Below are 22820 nucleotides of genomic sequence, written 5' to 3' on the forward strand. Positions count from 1 at the left end.
AGCATACATGTGAAAAAGGCACTTAAGGGATTTGAGAGTCGCTGTTTATTGCATATACTGGCTGTTAAAATATACCCAATTTCTCCAAATATGTAAATTTTGAAGGAAATTATGATTAACTTGGAAATAGTTATTTGCCTTTTATATCAAGCTGGTCCACTAAATACTAGATTTACAACACTGTCCATTCCACCCTTCCCCACCACAAAAATAACTGTCACAAACAGCCCAAGTTACCCAAGACAGAGCACCTAGGAAAGAGTAAGCAAATGCCAGTCACAATTATTAGAGAGGCATTCTGCACAATGCTTCCTTGGGTTTTTAATAATTCTCTCTACTTGTAGGCTACAATCTTTCTACAATATTATCTAGTATTAAATTTCCTAGGCCTTCAACTCTGTAAAATTTCACTATCAATTAAAATGACTACTTGAAAGTAAGTTTTCAAATGACACTTGGCAGATAAATGTGAAATAAACATTTAAACTACCTTAAAATAATAATAAGAGCAATTGAATTCTAAATACTAAGAATCATGAATTGACTTCTACTGTGGGAAACTCAGTAAGACAAGATTTCTGGGGTGTTGTAACCCCAAAAGACATCTTCTTCTGTGAACAGTTACCAACCCTTAGGCCATTACTAATAGCCATCCAGCTTCCCTGTAGGAAGAGTTTGCATACTTACCCAGGAAGGCAAATGGAAAGTACACAGGGAGGAAGATGGAACTGCAGCAAAGCCTTTGTCATATGATAGTGACCTATAAAGTATCAAATAAACGTACATCATCAGTATGGTAGAGCTTTACAATAGCGCCCCAACTCCTGCAACACCTATGAAGGAAGGTCCCCAAAACCCAAGAGTCCGGTTCCCCACCAACCCTCCCCTCTCACTACTTCCCACCCCCACGCGCAAACTGTGAAGCAATAAAAGCAAAGAAGCCCCCTGTATTCAGAGAGCAGAGGCTGAGGGTAGCCCAGGTGGCATTCCAGAGTGTCTTCAGCACCCTCACTCCCTACTCCCCGTATGTACAAAGCTGAAAGTTGATCCTTTTCTGCAAACCCCAACCCCACACCGCGATCATACATCAACTTGCACCAAGTGATCGCCGCCCCCAGGACAAATATACCAGTAACCAAATCATAGCAATCGATAGGCAGCCTGAGCCTCCACGGTGCCCAGGAGCCGGCCGGAGGTAGCACGGCGACGGCAGCGGGTCCAGGTAGCGCAGCCCTCAGCCCTGCAGACCTGGAGCGGCCACAGCCGTCGCCCAAACGCCCGGCCCCAGTCACAATCCCCAGATTGGAGATCGGAACCTAGCCGGGAAACACATTCGCCAGAGCCCCCGGCGGCAAGTGCAGGGCCACCAGGTCTCCGAGGTCGGGTGGGGGGAGCTAGGAAACCGAGAGGGAGGAAGGGAGCGAGGGATCCCACCCCGCCTTTGTTGCTGGTCACCATCAAGTTTGCATCTTAGTACAAAATGTCGATCTTAAAGGCTGACAAGACAGAGGCAGAGGCACAGGGAGAAAGAGAAAGGGAATAGAGTCCATCTTGCTTTGGAGAAGAGGGGGGAGAGAAAAATGAAGTACAAATCCCACACTCCGGGCGTAAAAGTCTGCTAAACACCTTTCCATAACGGAGGAGCAACGAGTGGGGTGTCCCCGTGCCCGCTCGAACTGGCGGCGGTCTGGGCAGAAAACGCCTCCCTCTCCTCCTCTTCCTCCTCCTTCCCCTCCTCCTCCTCCCTCTCCTCCTCCTCCCGCGGGCCCCGGCGAAGATCCCGCCGCCACCGCCGCTGCCTCCGCTGCCCCCCGGGGAGGCACCGCCGCCCGGCCGGGCGCTGCCATTCCGAGCCTGGACCGCGCGGCGCGGCGCGCGTGGGGCCCGGCGCGGGGTGGCCGCGCGGGGACGTCCGCGCTGGGGACCCCTGCGCCCCCTCGCCGCGGGCTGGCTACAAAAGTCGCGCGAGCAGAGGTGGCGGCGGCGCGCAGGAGAGGGGGCGCGCGTGGAGCCCCCACGCCGCGAGTGGGCAACCCCAGGGGATGGCGAAGAAAGCCCCTCCCCGCGTGGGTAAAGTACCCCAGTCTCCGGCAGCCCGGCGTCGGCGGCCTGGAGACCAGAACTGGACGTGTCATTAGCAGGACAGGCAATGGTTTCAAAGCCCCAGGCCAATGACCATTAGCAGTGGCAGAGCTCGCTCCGTCCCCATCCCCCACAACCTCCACCCACCTTCCCCTTCGTACCGCCCCCACCTCCACCCCACCTCGCGAAAACTTTTCAACAAGATCCACCTGGACTAATTTGTCCTCAGACAGTTAAAATATTGACTAGACCCTACACGCCGGGAGGGAAGGGGAATGCACGCTTTATTTTCCTTTCTACAGAAAGGAAAGCAAAAAATAGCTTCTCTCTCCGTCTCTCCCTCTCCCCCCGCCTCTGTCGTACATGTTGTGTCTTAGCTTTTTGCATCGTTTCGTTTTACCTTCCTCATTTAGCAGAAATGATCGCGGATATTTCACACATAAACGTGTTCCAGATTCTTGGATTTAGGGTCCTTGTGAATTACAGGACTCGGGTTTGGTCTCAGTTACGTTAAGTTTCATACAATACCAAGAAATTTAAAAAATAATAAAAAATTTGAGGGTGAGCGAGCGAGACGAGGTGGAGGAGGAAAAGAAACCTCGAGTCTGATTTCTGTAATTTACTAGCGACCCGGATCGCAGCAAATAACAGTGTAACACGAGTGTGGCTTAAGAGGGCTGGGGAGCTCTTTCTAGAGCCATCGACCCCATCCCCGGATAAAGGATCTGCAAGTTTTCTGTCATCGCGACCATGCAATGCCATAACTTACCTTCAGAAATAAGACTTTAAACAGCCAAGGCCTTCCTCCTCCCCTCCACCACCACCCCCAGCCTCGCTCTCTCCACCTTAAACTTATTGACACAACATAATCCCACATTCAAGCAAAATCCTGACACAGCCTCCCTCCTCCTCTTCCCCCTCCTCTCTTCCCTCCCGTTCTCTCGTTCTCTCCTCTCTCCCTCTCTCTCCCCCCCCCCCCCCACCGCTTTCCCTCCCTCTTCTCTCTCCCCTTCTCCCTCGCCCTCTTCCCCCTCTCCCCCTATTCTTCCTCCCGGCTACTCTGGCACTAAAACAGCACTTTCTCTACTCGCCGCGCATTTGGTTAGGGGTGGGGGGTGAGAGGGCACCGATCTGCGGGGCCGGAACACCCAAATCCCAACTCTCCAGATGAACGAGCAACTGGGCTGCTGTTCCCGGTCACCGACGCACACGAAACGTTCAATAAATCCACCGAGGGCTGGCTCCTCGTACCTTCCTCCCCTGCCCCAGCTCCCCAGGCCCCACCTCCCCGGCAGCCGAGACCAGGCTGGGATCCACGTACTTTCGCCGAGATGAAGTTTGGGGCTCCCCGGGCGGCCACGAGCCGCCCGCCGGCGTTGAGGGCTGGCTCTGTTGTTGTTTTCCTCGGGCTGCTCCTGCCCGCGCCCCGGCTCCCGTTGCCCCTCTCGGGCGGCGCTGCCTGTGTGCCGAGAGGTGCTGGTTGCAAACGCAGCCTGGCACCGGCTGGCCTACTACTCCCCAGCCCGGCCCCCAGCCTCCCGCCCGCAGGGCACTGCCTCCGCGCCCCCCGCCCCCCGCCGGCACGGCCGCCGCGACCCTCGCCCCCGACCTCTCGCGACCCAAAGTTTTGGCGGAGGGGGAAAGTGCCCGGGGAGCGGAGCGGCCAGCGGCGGCTCCGGACGCGCGGGGTTCCCTCCGTCTTCCTCAAGTCCACCCTACCGGCTGCCGCCGCCGCCGCCGCTGCTCCTGCCGCGGAGTCCTTGGGGCTGCAGCCCGGCGGCTCGCAAGTGAGTAGGAAAACAGAAAGTGCGGGGAGAGCGCCCGGGAAGGGCTGGGGATGGGGGGCGCTTACCTCGCGGGCTCGCCGGGCGTGAGGGTGTGTGTGTGGCTCGCCCTCAGCGGCCAGTCAGGGTTCCTCTATGGGAAAGTGGAGAGGAGCTCGCGGAGCCGCTCTGCCTCCGCTTCACTGTACACTGCTCCACATACAGTACATGCAACCCGGAGAGACTGAAAACACTCATTTTATATAAGGCAGCCTGCCATTGGCCCGCGGCCTGACAGACAGGCCGCGCGGCCAAACAGAAGGCCCGTTACACCCAAACACACGCACACATACACACATTTTACAGAGACACACAAAGATCATCACATTTTCTATTTTCTAATGTTCGGGACCTGTAGACAGTAGGAGAGGACAGGTAGAGAGGCCCAGCAGAGTGGGGTAAGGGGGAAAAACCCTGTCTGCACCAAGTTGCCAGGCTTGAAACTGGTGTCCTTTTGACTTGGGAGGGTTATAGTAATAAACTACAACTCCACTGGATATGGAAGTGAGGGTTGTTTTTTTTTTTTTTTTTTAATCGCTGCCGTGTGGTGCCCCATGGAAGAGGCGTGCATTGTGTTATGATTTTACAGCCTGACCTGGCAAACAAGTGACCAAGAAAGGCTTTTACCAGCTTGGATTTCTTCTGTCAATGGGTTAGCTATCACATAGGCCAAAATAGTGCAAGATAAGTTTATTAGGGCTATAATGCATTGACGTTGTTAACGCCTCGTTCGTAGGTAAATTCAGAAAAATCAATACAACAATACACAGAAACAAAGATAAACATTTTGCTGAAATAACCTGTCTACTTTTAGCTGGTCAGAGGACCACAAATCATCTGCGTGGGCATGCAAACGATGCTATACGGTAGAATAAGTCGTGGAAGATTGGCTATTGACACTTTCCCTTAAAAATAGACCTTTTGAGTCAATATATATAAGATTTATATTTTGCATATTATGTACGGTATTTACATATTTCACAACATATGTGAACATCACATGTTGGGTGACTTTTGGAGATGGTGAACGCGAAGGCTGTTCTTTCCGATTTTTTTTTTTTTCTATGATGCATCTTTGGCAGATCATATTTGGCAGTCCTATATAAACAAGTCAACAGACTGCTGGGGAAAAAAACCAAAGCTAGAAGTTAAGAGGAATATATTCTAGACCCCATGCTTAAACTAGCTGAACAATCTTGAGCAACTAACTTATCCTCTTTAATGCTCAGAGTTGGTTTGGGTTTATTTTTTCTCTTTTTTTTTAGATTAAAATAAGAAACTTCCCCCAGCTTTCCTTCATTAAATGTTTATTCAGCATCTACTATGTGCCAGACATTATCATAGACCCTAGATGTTTTCTTAAGGTTCCATCTGAATTTAAGAGTCTGTGAATTATTCTTAAACACAAACATTTTGAAGATTAAATAAACACTATGATTTTTATGGCCTAGATGCAACTTAGAGGAAAACTGAAGAGAATTTATTTCAAATCCCTTTTTATTTCCTTGATTCCATCTTAAGGTTTTTCTCTCACATCCATAAAGTTATCGAGTGTGTGTATATGTGTGTGTGTAACATTGGCAAAGAAAAACAGATACAGAGAAAACCTAAGCTTATGAAGTTTAGAAAACAAATAGTGGTATTTAGAAATGTGATATTTCATTTATTTTTTAAAGGAAAATAACTTTTAAAAAAGAAAAAGTATATAGAATCACAGCATTTTAAACTGACAATATTAAAAGTTATATTAATGACACTCTGCATTTATTTGAAAGATGGAACAAAGTGTTCTTTATCCGCATTACATTGCAATGAGGTAGGTGCTAAGTATTATTATCTCTATTTTACCCATCAGAGAAATGAGACAGGGACAAATTATATAACCACCTCGATATTACATAGAATAGCAGTGAAGAAGGAACTTAACCTAGGACTCTTAATACCCAACATGGGTTTTGAGTAACTTGACAGTACTTCCTTCCAAATGACAAACTTCAGGAATAAGAGGCAAATGGAGGAAAGATCAGAAAAACTTTCTCAGGATTTCATTGTGCTCTTTTCTGAAGAGGAAAAAAAAATCAACACAAGTTGCTATACTTAATTGCTGATTTAAGTGTTGTGATTATTTGCTGGTATATTTATGTTATGAAAAATGTGAAAGACCAGCCTACCCCTCACCCCCAACCCCAGCCATAGGAGAACATCCTTTATTTCTTTATGGTCACAAAGTTTTTTTTGTTTGTTTGTTTTTGTTTTTTGCTGAATTATGCTTAGCTTAACAGAATTATTTAGAGATACACTTTTCAAACTTTTAGATCACACATTGCTATCAGTAAAATGTTCAAGCATAGACACTCTATATATGTATGTATGTATGTATGTATATACATATATATGTATATTTATGTTTGTGGGATTTTAAAAATTATTTATTTTAGAGAGAGAGAGTGTGTGCGCAGGATGCAGGGGAGAAGGGGGATAGGGAGAGAGAATCTTAAGCAGACTCCCTGCTGGGCACAGAGCCCAACGTGGGGCTCAATCCCAGGACCCTGAGATCATGACCTGAACCAAAACCAAGAGCTTGAGGCTTAACAGACTGCACCACCCAGGCACCCCTATGTATGTGTTTTTAAAGTGCACCACTATGCGGATATAATATTTATTATTACAAAGTATATCCTCACAAGAACAAAATGAAAAAGCATGAAGTAAAAATAAAATTAAGTAAGAGTTTTAATATTTTCTTCCCACAGTCCTGTGATACAGTCTTAGCACATGCCCCAAGGGTTTGCATTCAAGTTTGGAGACCTCTGATAGGGCAAGGTGCTGACCAGGACTGATGCAAGAGAGCATAAAGAAGTGCACAGAAATGTCTCACTGCAACACATTACTGTTACTGGAAAACTGGTAAGTCCACAGAGCCTTTATATTGGGAGAATGACACATTTTTTTAAAATGCATTTTATATATTGGTGATGTATTAGGCATCATGTGGTAGTATAAGCCATCATTCAATATTCTTTTGCAGATCCTTTATTGAGAGGGACCTATGTGCTAGACCCTTGTGCATGCCAGATTCTGGAAAAGGAAAATTGCCTGCTCCTAGGAGAAGTGATAGAATGGAATGCCAGTCTCCTGTATGATAGATAAGGCCTCACCACTAAGGAAAAGAGGCTTAGAACTAAATGTAATGTAGTATTTTACATTTAGGAAATACTTTTTAGATTTTTATCATCTCATTTTAGAATAAATATCAAGAAATTTTAAATGACAGTGATGCTCAAAAATTAAAAATGTGATTAAAAAATCATAACTTTCATAGAGTTTATTTAACTTCCATAATATAGGGTTATGAAAAAAAAACTGTTTGCTGTCTGGGTAAAATGGCAATTTAAAGGGTCCACAAAAAAAATTAAAAAAATAAAGGGTCTGCGTTTTTCCTTTCGTGTTTTCACAATTGATGATCAAAGTTCACAAGCTTAGCACATTCTTCCTTCTCATGGCCTTAACTTGTCCACTTTCTTAATATTATTTTATATGAGTCCTTTATTACAAAATAATTTTGGGACAGTAAATTTAAATATGTGTGTAAACATATAGGTATAAGTTTCTATTTTATTTAAATGTCTATAAATAACATTTATTTTCTTATCTGTATACTTTTTTTATACAATTCTAATTCAAATCCTGATCTCACCACTTCCTAGCTGTGTAACCTTGGAAAAATTCCTTAATCACTCTAAGACTCAGTTTTCTTTTTTGTAAAATAGGGATAATATGACTAACCATAAATGAAATAATCTATATAGAATACTGAAGCCTGGAACCTACTGAACATTCAATAAATATTAATTTTACTTATCTTTCACACATACAAGCCAATGACAGCTGCTTGCAGAAAGTTTTCTAAAACTTAACCAGCATATCAGATGGAGTTCATGGAGCTTGTTGCAACTCACTCACTGAGGGTCTGTGATTTCCCTTTAGCCTACATTCTACCAACTCCAGCATCTCTGCACATAAAAGGGATGTCAGACAGATCCCAGGTTAAAGCAAACATCCCGTTGAGTGGCCATTATTAAGCACCTAAAAAGGCAAACTTGTAATAAATCCTTCTTTGAAACAAGCCTTGTTTTGCCCATGGAAACTCTAGATAGTTACAGTGATGAGGGTCGGCCTTACATAACAATTTTTGCCTTGTATTATGACCTTGCTGAGCTTCCCTTTTTTTCCTCTATAAGAAAAAAAAAAAAATAGAGCAAATCATACCTCTCTCCTCAAGGCCAAATCCAAGGGACTAAAAATTGGAACTTGGACAGTCAAACCACTTTTTAGCACCAATGCAAACATTCATAATTCTGAAGATAACCAGGTTCTGCTAGATCCTAGCAGAGTTGGAAATAAGAAAGAAAGATTAGGGGTGCCTGGGTGGCTTGTTGGTTGGGCCTCTGACTCTTGGTTTCGGCCCAGGTCATGATCTCCAGGGTGTTGGGATCGAGCCCCATGAACCCCACGTTAGGCTCCAAGCTCTACCTGGAGTCTGCTTGAGATTCTTTCCCCCCGCTTCTCCCTGCCCCTCTGCTCCTCTCCACTACCCCCCAACCCCGTGCTCTGTCTCTCTCTCTCTCTCTAAAGCAAATAAGTAAAATCTTAAAAAAAAAAAAGAAAGAAAGAAAAATTACCCAGCTTTCCTAGAGTGATTTTTGGCAAAGCATCTTGGAATTCCCCACTCTCGTGATCTTCTATAGCATTTTATCTATATTACTCTTCAGGCATTCAAATCCCTTGCCTTGTATTACATTATTTGTGTGTAGAGAAAAGAAACATCTAAAGAAATAATATCTCCTTCATTTTATTTTCTAACAGTGGCTAACATAAGAACTTGTACATTGCCTAACATGTAACAGTAGCTCAAGGAGGATTTGCAAAACAGAAGAACAAAAGAAAGGAAAAACAAACTAAAAGTCTATAAATTCTAAGAAGGATCAGAGAGAATATAGAAATGAGAGAGGTACCAGGAAATGTTGGGTATCTCAGGTATATGGTGAACAGAACTTACATTATAGTCATCATAGGTTATACCTGCATGTTATTTTAATTTTCTAAAGCACATCTGAGATAGCCTAGCATACCCATAGTATCCACATGAGCTAGGTGAAACAAAGAAAGGGACCTTCTTTTTAAAGATGAAAAAAATTGAAGCAGGGAAAGGCTAAATGATTCCGTCAGAGTTATACAACTAATAGCAGAGCTGGACTTAGCTGTACTAAGGTCCTAGACAGCTAGTTCTGCAAGCTTTCTGCCTTGGGAGAGAGAAGGAGGGGGAGTCACCAAGGAGTCACTTAAGGATCACACCATAAAAATAGGTCTCTAAGTGGACGATGATTTTACACTAATGGATTTGACAATAAAATCAGTGAGCACTAACGTTAGCATTAGACGGTCTTTCTGGCCACCATCTCAGTAGAAGCTTTGACAACCTCCCCAACAAGGATTGTCTACTATGCTACATCCAACTCCTGGGAACACCTTTCTTCCCCAGACAATCTATTTCATCTTTTAACAGTTTTGACCACTACACAGTTCTTCCCGACAGTCAACATAATTTCTCTCCTCTTAAGTATTACCCATTGTTCTTTTTCTTACTCCCTTGTTACCACACAAAACAATCTAATCCCTCTTCCATGTAACACTTGAAATATGTGAAGAAAGCTATCAAGATGGCCTTCTGCCTTGAGTTGTGCCTTTTTCAGACAAATGGTCTTAGTTCCTTAAAACATTTTTCCTAGGTCACTATTTCCAATTCATGGTCTCCTCTCAAACCCTGCCTATTGTCTTTGTTGGTGTGTTCCTTCAAGTGGGATATCTAGAGCCGGTGGGGGCTGAGGCAGTGTGCAGTACAGCATGACCAAGGCTCCCTTATCCTTGATACAAAATTTCTATTACTGCAGCCTAAGATGGAACATCATTCTGCTGACTGATATTGTGCTTATTCGCCAAAAAAAAAGCTTTTTTGAAATGTGGGCTGTTAAGCCATGTCTCCTCCAGTCTGTATTATATAATTTATTTTGGGGAAACTGAGGCATAAGCCTTTATAACCCTGGTATTATGTAGTGGTTAAGAGCTGAGGTTCTAGAGTTATAACACCATGGGTTAATAGCTTGGCTCCAGCACTTACTTTGTGAATTTGAACAAATTGCATAATCCCTTTATGCTACAGTTCCTCATGTATAAAGGGGACTGTAATATGTACCTCATGAAGTTATTGTAGGGATTAATTAAAATAATATATGTAAAGTACTTAAAATGGCACTCGTCATATGATAAGCACTCAATAAATGGTAGAATAATTTTTCTTTAGCTGATGAGATTCAGCCCAGAATTACATTTTGCTAACTCTTTTTTGTATGCTGATTATTTCATTCAACATGCTTGCTATTGATCTCACCATCTTTGGTTCATTCACAAATGTGATGCCTTCTTTACATTTTTCCAAGTCATTTTTTTTTACATTTCAAATGCTCTTTTATTTTTTTTTTTTTATCCAAGTCATTTTTAAAAGCATCGTTTAAGGCAGAACCCAGAGCACATACCTCCCAGTAGGTTAACATGGATCATTTATCAGCACTCCCATGGCCACAGTTGTTGAAGCCACCTAATTTCACCTAAATTAAAAATTTTAAACCTAAGGAAAGATATATAAAGAATAATATGGTGATCATGTAGACACTTTCTTACTTAACATATTATTAATTTCTTCAGATTTCTTTATAGGAAATAAAACATTTTATATACAATTAATGCCCCTTTCCCTGGTCCAGTTCCTCTCCGATTCTCCCCAGAGGTGACCATTATTTTGTAATTTTAATCTCGTCCTACCCATATGTTTTGCAGCCCACTCATGAAAATACCTGATATGACTTTAATCACAGAAAAAGCTTTATGAAATTTTCATTCACTAATGTTATCAGAGAAGAACTCTTTGGTGAGTAGAGTATACTAACCAGTTAATTACAATGAAAACAGGAAATTTGGGAAGGATATGGGATGGCTCTTAGAAATTAAAAAAAAAAAGCTAGGGAACTAGATCTCAGAAAGCTCAGGACACTCCCAATTCTAGGAGATCAGTTTCAGGGAGACTATCTTTGTTCTCATTATAATGAATTTGCTCAACCTCTATCCTTTCTTTATGCCACTGAGGAGACTAGAATGGAACAGTCCAATCGCCTTTACCCAAGTTTTAGGTTTACCCTTTGGCCAGTTACAAGAGGCCACTTTGCTTGACACTCCCAACAAGACTGCAGGCTTACCTGGGGTGGGGAGCTCGGGCCAGTGGTGGAGGCTTCAGGGAGTTGAGTTAGGACACAAATATTTAGGCAGAGGCAATGTATTGGTAACATTCTTGTTCTTGGTATATTCACAGGTGTTGGTTTTATAACTTACATAGATGTTACATTATTTTTTTGCATGTAGCAAATATATTTTGAAAATAAAAGTAAACTTTAAGAAAACAGTAGAAAAAAAAAGTTGCATACAAAGAAGGTTTTTAGTTTCGCAAAGTAAAATTGTGGTACTACTCAGAGAAGGCAAATAGATACTGGGCTGAAAGAAAACAGACTGTAACATCTCCAACAGCCGCAGTGCAACTGAGCTATCAGTTTATTAACCCTGTTACAAAAGAAAACTAGATTTAGGCTAGTCTCAGTGACCCTATGCTGGCTGTCCTTTTTCTAAGCATGAACAGATTCTTCCTTCACTTGCCTATCTCGGTCAGATTTCATTTCATTTCAAGAATCATAAAGCCACTGAGATAAGCTTAAGGAAAAAGGGAAATTAATTGTGCAAGTATTGGGGTCTCTCGCAGAACTCAAGGAGAGTAAGAATAACGGAAGGCACGGAAACAAAAGCATATCGCCTTCATTACTATCACTCATCAGGTGAGCAGCAAGGATTCATCTATTTGGAGGGCTGCTCTTTTGGTGCTTGTGGACAGAAACAGTTTTCTCAAGTAAACACTGGAATGGGAGGATAAAAGAGGTATTCGACTCCATAGCACCTTCTAGAATCTTATGTAGGCTTGATGTCTCATTTACTACCTATATTTTGCAGAATCCATCTTTCCCTCCCAATCCTAAGAAATTTAACAGCAATTATTCAGAATGTTTATGGCCTGGCTTTTATACCCACATATGTTCAGAAGTAAATTATTTCTTAATATATTTATTTGTTATATTCCTTGATTCATTCCAGAAAGGATTTCCACTGGTCTTCAACAGTCCAAATTTAACTGCCTGTTTTCCCCAGACTCTCTGGTATTATTCAAATAGATCTTGGATATCTCAACTCATCTAGAGTGCCTATGTGGTCTCTTAAATTTTTTTAACTTATTTTTTGCTTTCTATTACATTCTACAGCAATCTACTCAAACTAGCTGAAGAAAAGGAGGATTTATTAGAATCCCTACACAGGTAAGGTTACAGCAAGGAACGACCACAGAAAGGGATCATTTAAGCCCCTGGTGAAGTGGAGTTTTCAGGGCTTGGAGGTAGGCGTTAGGCCAGGGAAATTGTCTGGAGGTACAGTTGCCAAGTGGGAACTGCGGGCAGAGAGGTTGCTTTTTCCTGAAGTGCAGTGGGACAGACAGGAGAGGCATACAATTGAGAAGTTAACTAAAACAATGATGTTTTGTGGTAAAGGAGATAAAAATGAAGGGAAGGGGGAGGGTTGTGTCAATTGATGGTTTTTGTATGAATTCACCTCTAGGCTCACCTTCACCATCTGTGGGCTACTGAAAAAAAAAAAAACCAAATAGATTGAGGTTGGCCTCCCAGAAAGGACGGCTTTAAAAAGAACAAGAGGAGGCATTAAATACATTGCCTGAAATTAGGCTGAAGTCTCTTTACCGTAGAAGAATTGAGTCCAGGTCTTGGGAGTACTTACCTATTTGGAAAGGGGTGGTTTCCTTTTCTGTCATTTGACATTTTCTCTTATAGAACCATCTTCTTCCTTGTTTAAAAACAAACTTTCTAATCCGTTGAATTGCTGAAGCTCTCTTTCCAAATTCCAAATGGGCTGTTATAAGTTTGTTAAAGTACTGACCTTTGGGCACCTGGGTGGCTCAGTCGGTTAAGCGTCTGCCTTGGGCTCGGGTCATGATCCTGGGGGCCTGGGCTCTGGGATCGAGCCTCTCATATCGGGATCCCTGCTCAGTGGGGAGCCTGCTTCTCCCTCTCCCTCTGCTCCTCTCTGCCCTGCTCGTGCTCTCTCTCTCTCAAATAAATAAATGTAATCTTAAAAAAATAATAATAAATAAAGTACTGACCTTTGGCCAGCGCCATTCAAGAGGAGAAAAACTAAAGTGAGTAACTTTGCTTGTCACCATAAAGAAGGAGGGAGGGAGGGAAGAAAGGAAAAAGGAAAGAAATGGGAAGGGAAGGGAAAGAAGAAAGACTAAATTCTAAGAGAAGTTATGCTGGGATGACTTCAGATTTCACCAACCCTTGGGTCTGACTTTACATTCAGATGTGACCTGAGTAGGGGTTGGAGAAGGGGAGGAAATAAATACTGAGAAAACCTTTCCCTAAGGAGATAATTCTGGATTAGAGGAATAAAGCCACTTTAGCAACACTTGGGTCCCTAGCATCAGTCAGAGCGGTAAGGGTCTCTCTGCCCTCTAAGTGCCCAACCACTGTAGACATCACCAAGGCCGTGGCTGCAGCAAGAACAAGGCCTCCTTCGGTTGTCCTAACTTAGACAATGTGTGTCCTTCCTATCAAACCTTAATTGCTGAGCAGACTACCAGAGTTCCTTCTCTCCAGAGTTCAGAGGAGAAAACCAGGCAGAGAAGAGTCCTCACTTTTTCATCCTCCACCACTCCATCAAGGCTTCCCTTCCTAAGTTGGGGGCTGTATCTGCTCTCCCAGCCTTCACAAACTGGAGTGGTCTCTAGTGCTCCCCAAGAAGGAGAGCTACCATTTGGAAAGCTATCTCAAAGTGATGAATGGAGAAGAGTTGGTCCAAGGTCTTGGTGGTCATCTGAGAAATCATGGCTATTCAATCCTGAGTGAAGTAAAGAAGAAAGAGGCATTCAGTCAAGCTCAACTATTATCCTGGTGAGGTTGGAAAAAAGAACGAAGCTCTAGGAGCCACTGGTTTCATGAAGCCATTCATTCATTCATTCGTTCAAGAACATTTATGAAGTGACTTCTCTGTGCCACTGTGGTTATTGCAAGAGACACCAAACAGATGTGGTTCCTATGCTAATGGAACTTATGGTCTAGCATTGGAGACAGATGTGATATACAACGTAATACAAAAATGTTCCTTGGATTCAGGAATAGAGGCAGAACAAGCTAGCTTGCAATGCTGGAAGAATCTAAACGTGCAGGAGCAATTGCAGGACCTGAGGCTGCCCAAGGTTTAGCTGTTTTAAAGAGTAAAGAGGTTTTCTTTAGTCAGGTAAGGAAAAAGCCTGGCTTATGAGATCTTTAAGATTCTTAAATTGGCTTTATATTCTAAGTAAAATGCCAGATTTGGGACATGTCCTTTTTATGATCTTTGTAGTCAGTATTATTCTTTTTAAACTCTAGGGTTTATGTGTAGTAGTGAGTGGTTGGGAGAGGTTATTGTGTTTGCTTCAGAAATTTCAGTAAAAGGCTAAAGGTATTAGGAATACTCGGGAAAAAAAGTTTAGTATTAGTAATTATAAGAAGATATGTCAGGAAATACTACACACAGGAGATTTCAGGTGGCAGCTACACTGAACAAAAAGAAAGTTTATGTGCTGGCAACAAGAACGACTATTTCCATAGTTAAATCATGTTCAGTAAGAATGACAAACACTGGATATTGATGTAGATTTTAGTTTTTATTTATATTTTAGAGAGGCATAATTACATTTTGATTTTATGTCATTTCTTATGGAATAGACCTGTTACTCTACTGGGATTGTGTATCCTCAGTAAGCTTTGCAATTTGTATTGATATTTGCTTTATCTGTGCATGTTCATAGGGTGTGTGTGAACTAAGGCTCCCAGTGGAGGCAGAATTGCTCAGAGCTTAAGAGCTGGTGCTTCTGGAGTCAGAAAGATCTGAATTCAAACACTAGCTCTATTTACTAGTTGCATGATCTTGGACAAACTTCTTAAACCTGCCAAGCCTGAAGCCTCAGTTTCCTAAACTGTAAGGTTCCTACCTCTAAGGCTTGTTGTGGGAATTAAACAAGATGCTATGTGTAAAAATGGTCCCGGACAATAAATAGTAGCTCTTATTTTAAGTAAGGCTTGTTAGATAATGTTTGTGCCCAGTGATATGGAACCCTGGAAAATAAATGGAAATTTTATTTTCCAGGGATGATACTTGAAATCCTTGAGAAATTTGGGTGGGCTATTCTTTGAATATTGCTAAAATTTAATATGGTGGCACAATAATTGCAATAGATGGAAAGAACTGAATATTTCCTTCTTTTTTTTTTTTTACAAAAGGTAGTGGTGTTCATAATTATTTAGGTAACACGGGAGAATTTCAGAGTATTTATGCACTCCTGACTTGAATTGTTGAGGTTTCTTAATATGTCTCAGTAGAGAACAAGAGCTCATTTTTAGCTCTAAGTTACCACTGCACCCTTAGCACTCGGCAGTCTGATGATAGCCTTTTTCAAAATGTGGTTCATCAGAATCACTCACGTGACTTGTTTAAAATTCAGATTCCTGGTCCTGACGTGTGAAGAAGTCTCTAAATTTGAAATAAATATACCAACCCAGGTGTTGTATCAACACCTAAGCTTAAGAAGGACTAGACAACACACATATGAGCTATACCCTGATGCTCCTTCTGTCAGGTTGTGCTTATTATTTAAATGGTTACTTGGGTGAGACATTTATGGGACACACCCTAACATCCTCACAGGACATAAAACTTTTTGTTCTCTATGTCTTAACAACCATTCCAAATCACTTGATTAATAATGATTTACTTTCTCTCGTGCTCACAGAAATAATTTTCTTTCCCTGCTTGTGGTGGTAACAGCTAAACCGTTACCTTATCCTTGTTACTGTGGTAGGGCTGGGGGTGGGGCAAATGTGAATAGATGTATGACTGGGGTCCACAGAGAACCCCTGGTTTACACAAACTTCTCCAAGGTTGAACTTGCTAAATCTGGCCTTTCTTTTCCCAGTCCTTAAAGTCTCATATATTCCTTATATTCTCATGATATCCCCAACCTACCTATCCCTGAGCCTTCTGTCCTGATCACTACTCCAGATCCATTTTGATTACATCAGGCCAGATACCTGTGATTGCTATCTCACTCTGCTTCTAGAAGAAATTTGTTAGCCGCAAAGGCGGTAAAAATTATATTTTCATGTTCCAGTTTGTAAATAGAAAAAGAAATACTGTGTGCATGTAAAAGTGTCAAACTGAGTTACAGGCTAGGGAAAAGAAGGAAAAGATACCTATGAAGCCAGGGGAGAAATCCCCACCTTTATATTGCCTGACCTACATAGTTACAAAGAGACGCATGAGCCATGGAGGCAAATCTGATGCCTGCTGTCCCCAGTATGCTGAATCGGGGAGTACTGAGCTTGCTGCGCATTTTCTGCTGCCCAGACAACATGACAAATTTTGATATTGAAGTTCTGTGGTTTCAGTGATTGGCTGGTGAAGCAATGGTAATTTACTTTTGATTGGAAATATTTTTAGGCAGTCCTCTTAGCTTTATTGCAAATAGACATTCTTTTTTTTAAGATTTTATTTTTAAGTAATGTCTACGTAGACCCAGTGTGGGGCTTGAACTTACAACCCTGAGATCAAGATTCCCATGCTCTACCGAATGACCCAGGCAGGTGCCCCTGAAGTAGACATTCTTTATGTGGTATATTTGGAGATTGCAACTCAGAAAAGCAAAATCTCTTCTACTTGAATCAGTATGAGACCTGTCCATTTAGCCACTTTAATAAAATCAGGGCCATGTGCTGAGATGGTCCCACCCACACTCCAGTTCACGCGAATGGAATTACACAATCTGTACAAAGCAGTGGTTACACATATGGGCTTTGGAGTCAGATGTGGGTTTTTGAGCCCTGCCCCCCCTCACCAGATGTGTGAACCCAGACAAGTTCTCTAGCTTCAGTCTCATCAACTGGAAGGTAGGATGATGGATAGAAAGCTCTCTGTGTTATGCCAGGCATTCAGTAGTTCTCACTCAGTGTTCTTTCCTCTTCTTATGATTCTGTTGTCCCCATCTTTGCTTTGCATCTTGTCCAAGCCTTTTTTACACGTAACCATGTTATGTCAAGATGTGCCTAACTCCCTATTCTTCATTTTCTCAATTTCATTTATTCAACAAATATTTTCTGAGTGTGCACTATGTGCAAGGCGTTATTCTAGGTGCTATTTAAATCAGAACAAAACAGATAAAAATCCTTGCCATCGTGGAGCTTACATTCTAATCGAGGGGAGCAATACAATAGACATTAAGCAAAGTAAGGCAACAGGATATGTGTTACAGGAAAAGAGAGAATGGGAATGGAGACTGCGTGTGGAGGTAGGGGTGTTCCAATTTGAAATGAGATGATCAGGCCTCACTCTATTGTTTTAACACAGAGGGAGTGGGAAATGCCTGTTTTCAAATCTTTTCCAAAGACTACAGGTCGTACAGAGCTCACTATCCTTGGGTAGCTTTAGGCAAAAGTGGGAGGCTGGAATGCCTAAAGGAAGTGGAGCCTCATTCTTTAATTTTTCAAATGCAGCAGAAAAGCAGCAGAAGGAACTCAGTGATGCTTGCCCATTAGGTGGCAAGAGCTGTTTTTATGTGTTTTCTTTTTGACCTGACTCACCTGTTGTGTCTAAGATCATAGAATCTTCATCCCTTGCTCCCTTTAGTTTCATGTCTCAGGACCTTGGGGATGGGAAATAATATCCATAAAAGATGAGAAATTAGAGCTTCTTGTGCTATATCTCTGTGTTTTATATAACAGAAATCCTTTGCAACTCAGGGAAACGTGACTTAATTATAAACCCATGATTGGATTTAACTTTAGACAATTTCTATGAAAACAAAGCAGATAATTTTTTCTGAAGCCTGATAAAGTAGGAAGAGCCCTGCAGTGGGATTCGGAATCCAGGGTCTGCCCCAGCCCTGCCACTAATCATCATTCCACAGTTCTATGTCCAAGACTTTCTCACGTGTGAATTGCGGGTGAGAGGAAGAGGTATCCCTTCTACCTCTCTAACTCCGTGAGTCTTTGAAAAGCTCCAAGAAAATTTCTCTCCTAGAGACTAAAGCAAGTATAATGTGTGGGCCTCTAATCTCTTGATATCTGCTTTATTGAAAACTGCAATTGAAGTGATTTGTCCATTTTTGGATGGGAAGAAAAATGGAGTGGTAATCTTCCTCATATTATTTGTGCCTCTTTACCTTTCATGGTATAAATGAAGGGGAGAATGCTCTCTTACTACATAGTGCTCATCAGCATTTTTTTTTTTAAGAGATCCTACATTTATTTGATTGATTGATTTTTTTAAGTAACCTCTACCCGCAGTGTGGGGCTTGGACTCACGACACAGAGACCAAGAGTTGCATGCTCTACCTACTGAGCCAGCCAGGCTCCCCAGCTCATCAGCATTTTGCCGTATACACAGAGTTTCAAGGCCTTACCATCAGATGTTATGTAACGAACACTTAAAATATTTCAGTATTTATAAACCTAAAGAGACCTACAAATGACAAAGGCCTGTCCTCTAGGTCTTCAAGCCTTTATTTTTACTTTACTATTATTATTTTTATATCGGAGTTAATTATATTAGTAATATATTATAGCCTCCTTTTCACATGGAAAGAAAGTGAAATCCCCACAAAAGTCTACTAAAAATAATCAAAGTCACTCCACCCTGTAAACCCAGACCTTTCCTTAATCTTCTAAACTAGGGATTGGCAAACCACTGCCTACAGGCCAAATCTGCTTTCCCTTCCCCTCTTTCCCCCACAACCTGTTTTTATATGGTTTTTACATTTTTAATGGTTGAGAAAAATCAAAAGAGTAGTATTTTGTGACCTGTGAAAATTATATAAAATTCCCAGCTCATTGTTCATAGATAAAGGTTGAGAGGAACACAACCACTCCCATTATTTATATATTATCTGCTTGTATATATGCCCACTTTCTCTCAAGAATAGCTGAGTTGAGTAATTGTGACAGAAATCATATGGCCCATAAAGCCTAAAATATTTACTGTCTGTCCCTTTGCAGAAAAAGTTGCCCATCCCTGGTCCAGACCATATGGGTGTCTTTGTTAGGGGTCTAAGGAAAACATATGTAGACTTATGGCATTTCAGTTCTGCCTTATTTTACATATACTTGCACATGGTACCAAGAAAACTACACATGTCTTCTCTCATTGCTGCATTTCCTCCGTTATGGGTTGGTTACTTGTTGTTGCTTGTTATTCATGGATATCTCTATCTGTTCATTCATTCACTCCACAAGTCCTTATGGTGCACCTGCCTGGGAACCAGTGACTAACAAAAAGTAGCTTGATAGTTAACTTTTAGAGACAAGTAGTAGGCAAATATAACCATTATTATACAATAGTGAGAAATGCCACCCTAAGGTTATGCCTGGGGCAAAAAGCAAAAGTGTTTGACTCAACTGAGGGGGCTGGTGAAGGCTTCCTAGGAAGACGCTTGAACTGAGGACTAGAAGAGGATAAGGTTTGGGGGGGGACATACATTTCACATTAGACAGAGCAATACAGTAGTCCCCCCCTTATCTGCAGCTTTGCTTTCTGTGGTTTCAGTTACCCTTGGTCAACCGTGGTCCAGATGTTTCATCAGGTCAGTAGTAGGCTAACGCTACGTCATGATGCCTGTATCAGTCACCTCACTTCATCTCATCACGTAGGAATTTCATCATCCCATGTCATCAAAAGAAAAAGCATGAGTATAGTATAGTAAGATATTTTGAGAGAAATAGACCACATCCATATAACTTTTACTACAGTATATTGTTATAATTGTTCTATTTTATTATTGTTGTTGATCTCTTACTGTGCCTAAACTCCACATTAACTTTATCATAGGTGTGTATGTGTAGGAACTGGGTCGATTGGCACTATCCACTGGGGGTCTTGGAACATATGCCCCGTGGATAAGTGGGGCGACTACTGTATTTTCCAAGACCTGTATTAGTCTGGGTTCAGAGCAGGAAAGAGAAAGCAAGGTAGTCATGTTAAGAAGGAGAGGACTTAGGATCCCTAGATAATTAGGACAAAATCATGGAAGGGCCAGAAAAATGGGCTGGAGGCTGGACCCCCAGGAATGGTTCCGAAAAGACTTCAGTACCATCCCACTGAGGCCAGGACGAAGTATTCAGTACAAGAGCACATTGCCATCCGCTGATGGGGAGCAGGAAGGCAGACTGATGCTGCTGCCGCTGGAACTCTGCTAGAGAAAAGAATCTACAAAATTGCTAGCCCGTCGTAACACAGTCAGGAGAGCAGGAACATGGCCTCAGCTCTGTTTTAAATTTCTAAATCTCACAGGAGTACATGGATTTTGTGCATTTAGAAGTCTCGCCACAGGGGTGCCTGGGTGGCTCAGTGGGTTAAGCGGCTGACTCTTCATTTCGGCTCAGGTCATGATCTCAGGCTCCTGAGATCAAGCCCCCTTCGGGCTCTGTGCTGAGTGGGGAGCCTGCTTGAGATTCTCTCACTCTCTCTCTCTCTCCCTTTGCCCCTCCCCTCCTCATTCTCTCTCAATAAATAAATAAATAAATAAATAAATAAATAAATACTTTTTAACAAGAATTCTTGCTGCAAGCAAAGTCAAGGGACACTTGGGTGGCTCAGTCTATAGAGCATGTGACTCTTGATCTTGGGGTCATGAGTTTGAGCCCCATGTTGGGTGTAGAGACTACTTAAAAATAAATGAATAAAAATATTTTATTTTTTTTAAAGATTTTATTTATTCATTTGAGACAGAGAGATACAGAGAGAGTATGAGCAGAGGGAGAGGCAGAAACAGGCTCCCTGCTGAGCCAGGAACCCAATGCGGGGCTCGATTCCAGGACCCTGGGATCATGACCTGAGCCGAAGGCAAACGTTTAACCATCTGAGCAACCCAGGCACCCCAATAAAAATGTTTTTAAAAAAGAAGTCAAGAAAAGTAGCCTCAGCTTTCTAGTCCTGCAGCACAGGAAGGCACCCTAGAAGTAAGGTGGAATAGAGGGTAAGCAAGCCAAGCCCCACAATCCACCACATTTATAGAATCAATGTCACTGTCCACTCAAGGAATGGCAAATAGCAATCATCAACTATGGATCCCTATTTAACTTCAAAATCTTGAGCCCTTGATGCACATGACAGTTGTTATAATTTAACATCCTGTGATTGAGAAATATCTTACAAATAGTTACATTTAAATAAAATTTTATTAATCGCAATAGCAAATACATTTGGAAGATGATGGTGATAACAATAGCTGACCTGTATTGTGCTCATTTTGTATATTGGCTCATTTCATTGTAATGCATACGTATTCAAGCTATATCATTTGTTCAGTCAACAGATAATGTCCTGGACCACTTGTGTGTTCCAGAACTCTTCCATAATGTCTGCAAACCTAGGTATTTTAGACTCACACTTGGGAACCATTGAGCTATGATATTTAGGGTGCGTGATGAGGGAGAAGCAAGCAAAAAGGCTCTAAAAGAAGGCTCATTTCTTTAGATATTAATCAGGAGGCTATGGGGACTTACTGAATTTTTAGCAGAGGAATGACAGTCAGATTTTCATGTCAGACCACTCTGGCAAGGACTAGAAGATGAGTTGAAGGAATGGGAGACTCGGGGCAAGTAGGAAATATAGGGGGCTATTTTAGTGATCCAGCTGGGAAAATCAGGGGTCTGATAAACAGGGCATACGTAGTGGGGAGAAAAAGAAATGGTTATTTAGGGGGAAAATTGATTACTTATTGATTAATTTGGTGTGATATGGGTTATTAGGAGGACAGAAGAAAAAGGCCATGCTTGAGTAACCATGTAAATATGCAATACAAGACAAAAATGAACCATCCCAAGTTCTCAAGATGTATCTATATATATATTTTTTTAAGATTTTATTTATTTGACAGAGAGAGACACAGCGAGAGAGGGAACACAAGCAGGGAGAGTAGGAGAGGGAGAAGCAGGCTTCCCGCAGAGCAGGAAGCCCGATGCAGGGCTCCATCCTAGGACCCTGGGATCATGACCTGAGCCGAAGGCAGACGCTTAACGACTGAGCCACCCAGGCGCCTCATGATGTATCTATATTTAAAATAAAATCAGGGATGCCTGGGTGGCTCAGTCGTTACGCGTCTGCCTTCGGCTCAGGTCATGATCCCAGGGTCCTGGGATCGAGCCCTGCATCGGGCTCCCTGCTCGGTGGGGAGTCTGCTTCTCCCTTTCCCTCTCCCTCTGCTTGTGTGCTCTCTCTCTCCTTCTCTGTCAAATAAATAAATTAAATAAAATAATAAAATACAATCAGTGGAGTGGTATGAATACAGCTCTAAATTACTCAGGGTAGACTAACTGCCGTAAAAAAATAACCCCCAAATCTCAGTGACTTAAGTGTGTAAAAATATATTTCTTATTCACATCACAGTCCAACGAGGGTAGATAGATGTGCATGTGATGGTGAGGAGGAAGAAGGTCTCTGCTCTGTGTGATTTTTTCCGGGACCCAGGCCTTTCCCTTTCATTGACTCCACCGTCTTCTAGGCCCACTGGATTCCCTACATTCATCTGGACAAAGGAAGATAGAGAGCTGAATTGCAAATAGGAACCTGTAAGAGCCAGGCTTGGAAGAAATGGAAATCACGTGTGCACACATTCCATTGGTTAGAACTCAGTAATGTAGCCACACCTAGCTGAGCTGTTCGTGA

At 42.3% G+C, this 22820-nt stretch overlaps 1 protein-coding gene and 1 long non-coding RNA gene across 9 annotated transcripts in view; one reads left to right on the plus strand and one right to left on the minus strand.

The window, feature by feature from the left end:
- Positions 1 to 4085, minus strand: part of BBX (BBX high mobility group box domain containing) — a 273335-nt gene extending 269250 nt beyond the window's left edge. For 3 of the 8 annotated variants that reach the window (XM_081797435.1, XM_081797432.1, XM_081797431.1), the window contains exons 1-2: positions 2080 to 2098; positions 688 to 760 (exon numbers count right to left, since the gene is read on the minus strand). The gene's annotated coding sequence lies outside the window, so the exon portion shown is untranslated. Of the gene's footprint in view, positions 1 to 687; positions 761 to 1626; positions 1646 to 2079; positions 2099 to 3403; positions 3542 to 3934 lie in introns of those variants that run through there. The other 5 variants (XM_081797450.1, XM_081797439.1, XM_081797447.1 and 2 more) reach the window with 3 other exon arrangements.
- On the plus strand, positions 3725 to 20625 carry LOC145716084 (uncharacterized). The gene is made up of 4 exons (XR_014138415.1): positions 3725 to 3869; positions 6659 to 6812; positions 12320 to 12373; positions 19701 to 20625. It is a non-coding gene; the product is annotated as an uncharacterized LOC145716084 (long non-coding RNA).
- The last annotated feature ends 2195 nt before the right edge of the window (positions 20626 to 22820 follow it).

Source organism: Leptonychotes weddellii, chromosome 1 (genome assembly GCF_054177405.1).
Source record: "Leptonychotes weddellii isolate Sample4059 chromosome 1, ASM5417740v2, whole genome shotgun sequence".
In the NCBI taxonomy this organism is placed as follows: domain Eukaryota; kingdom Metazoa; phylum Chordata; class Mammalia; order Carnivora; family Phocidae; genus Leptonychotes; species Leptonychotes weddellii.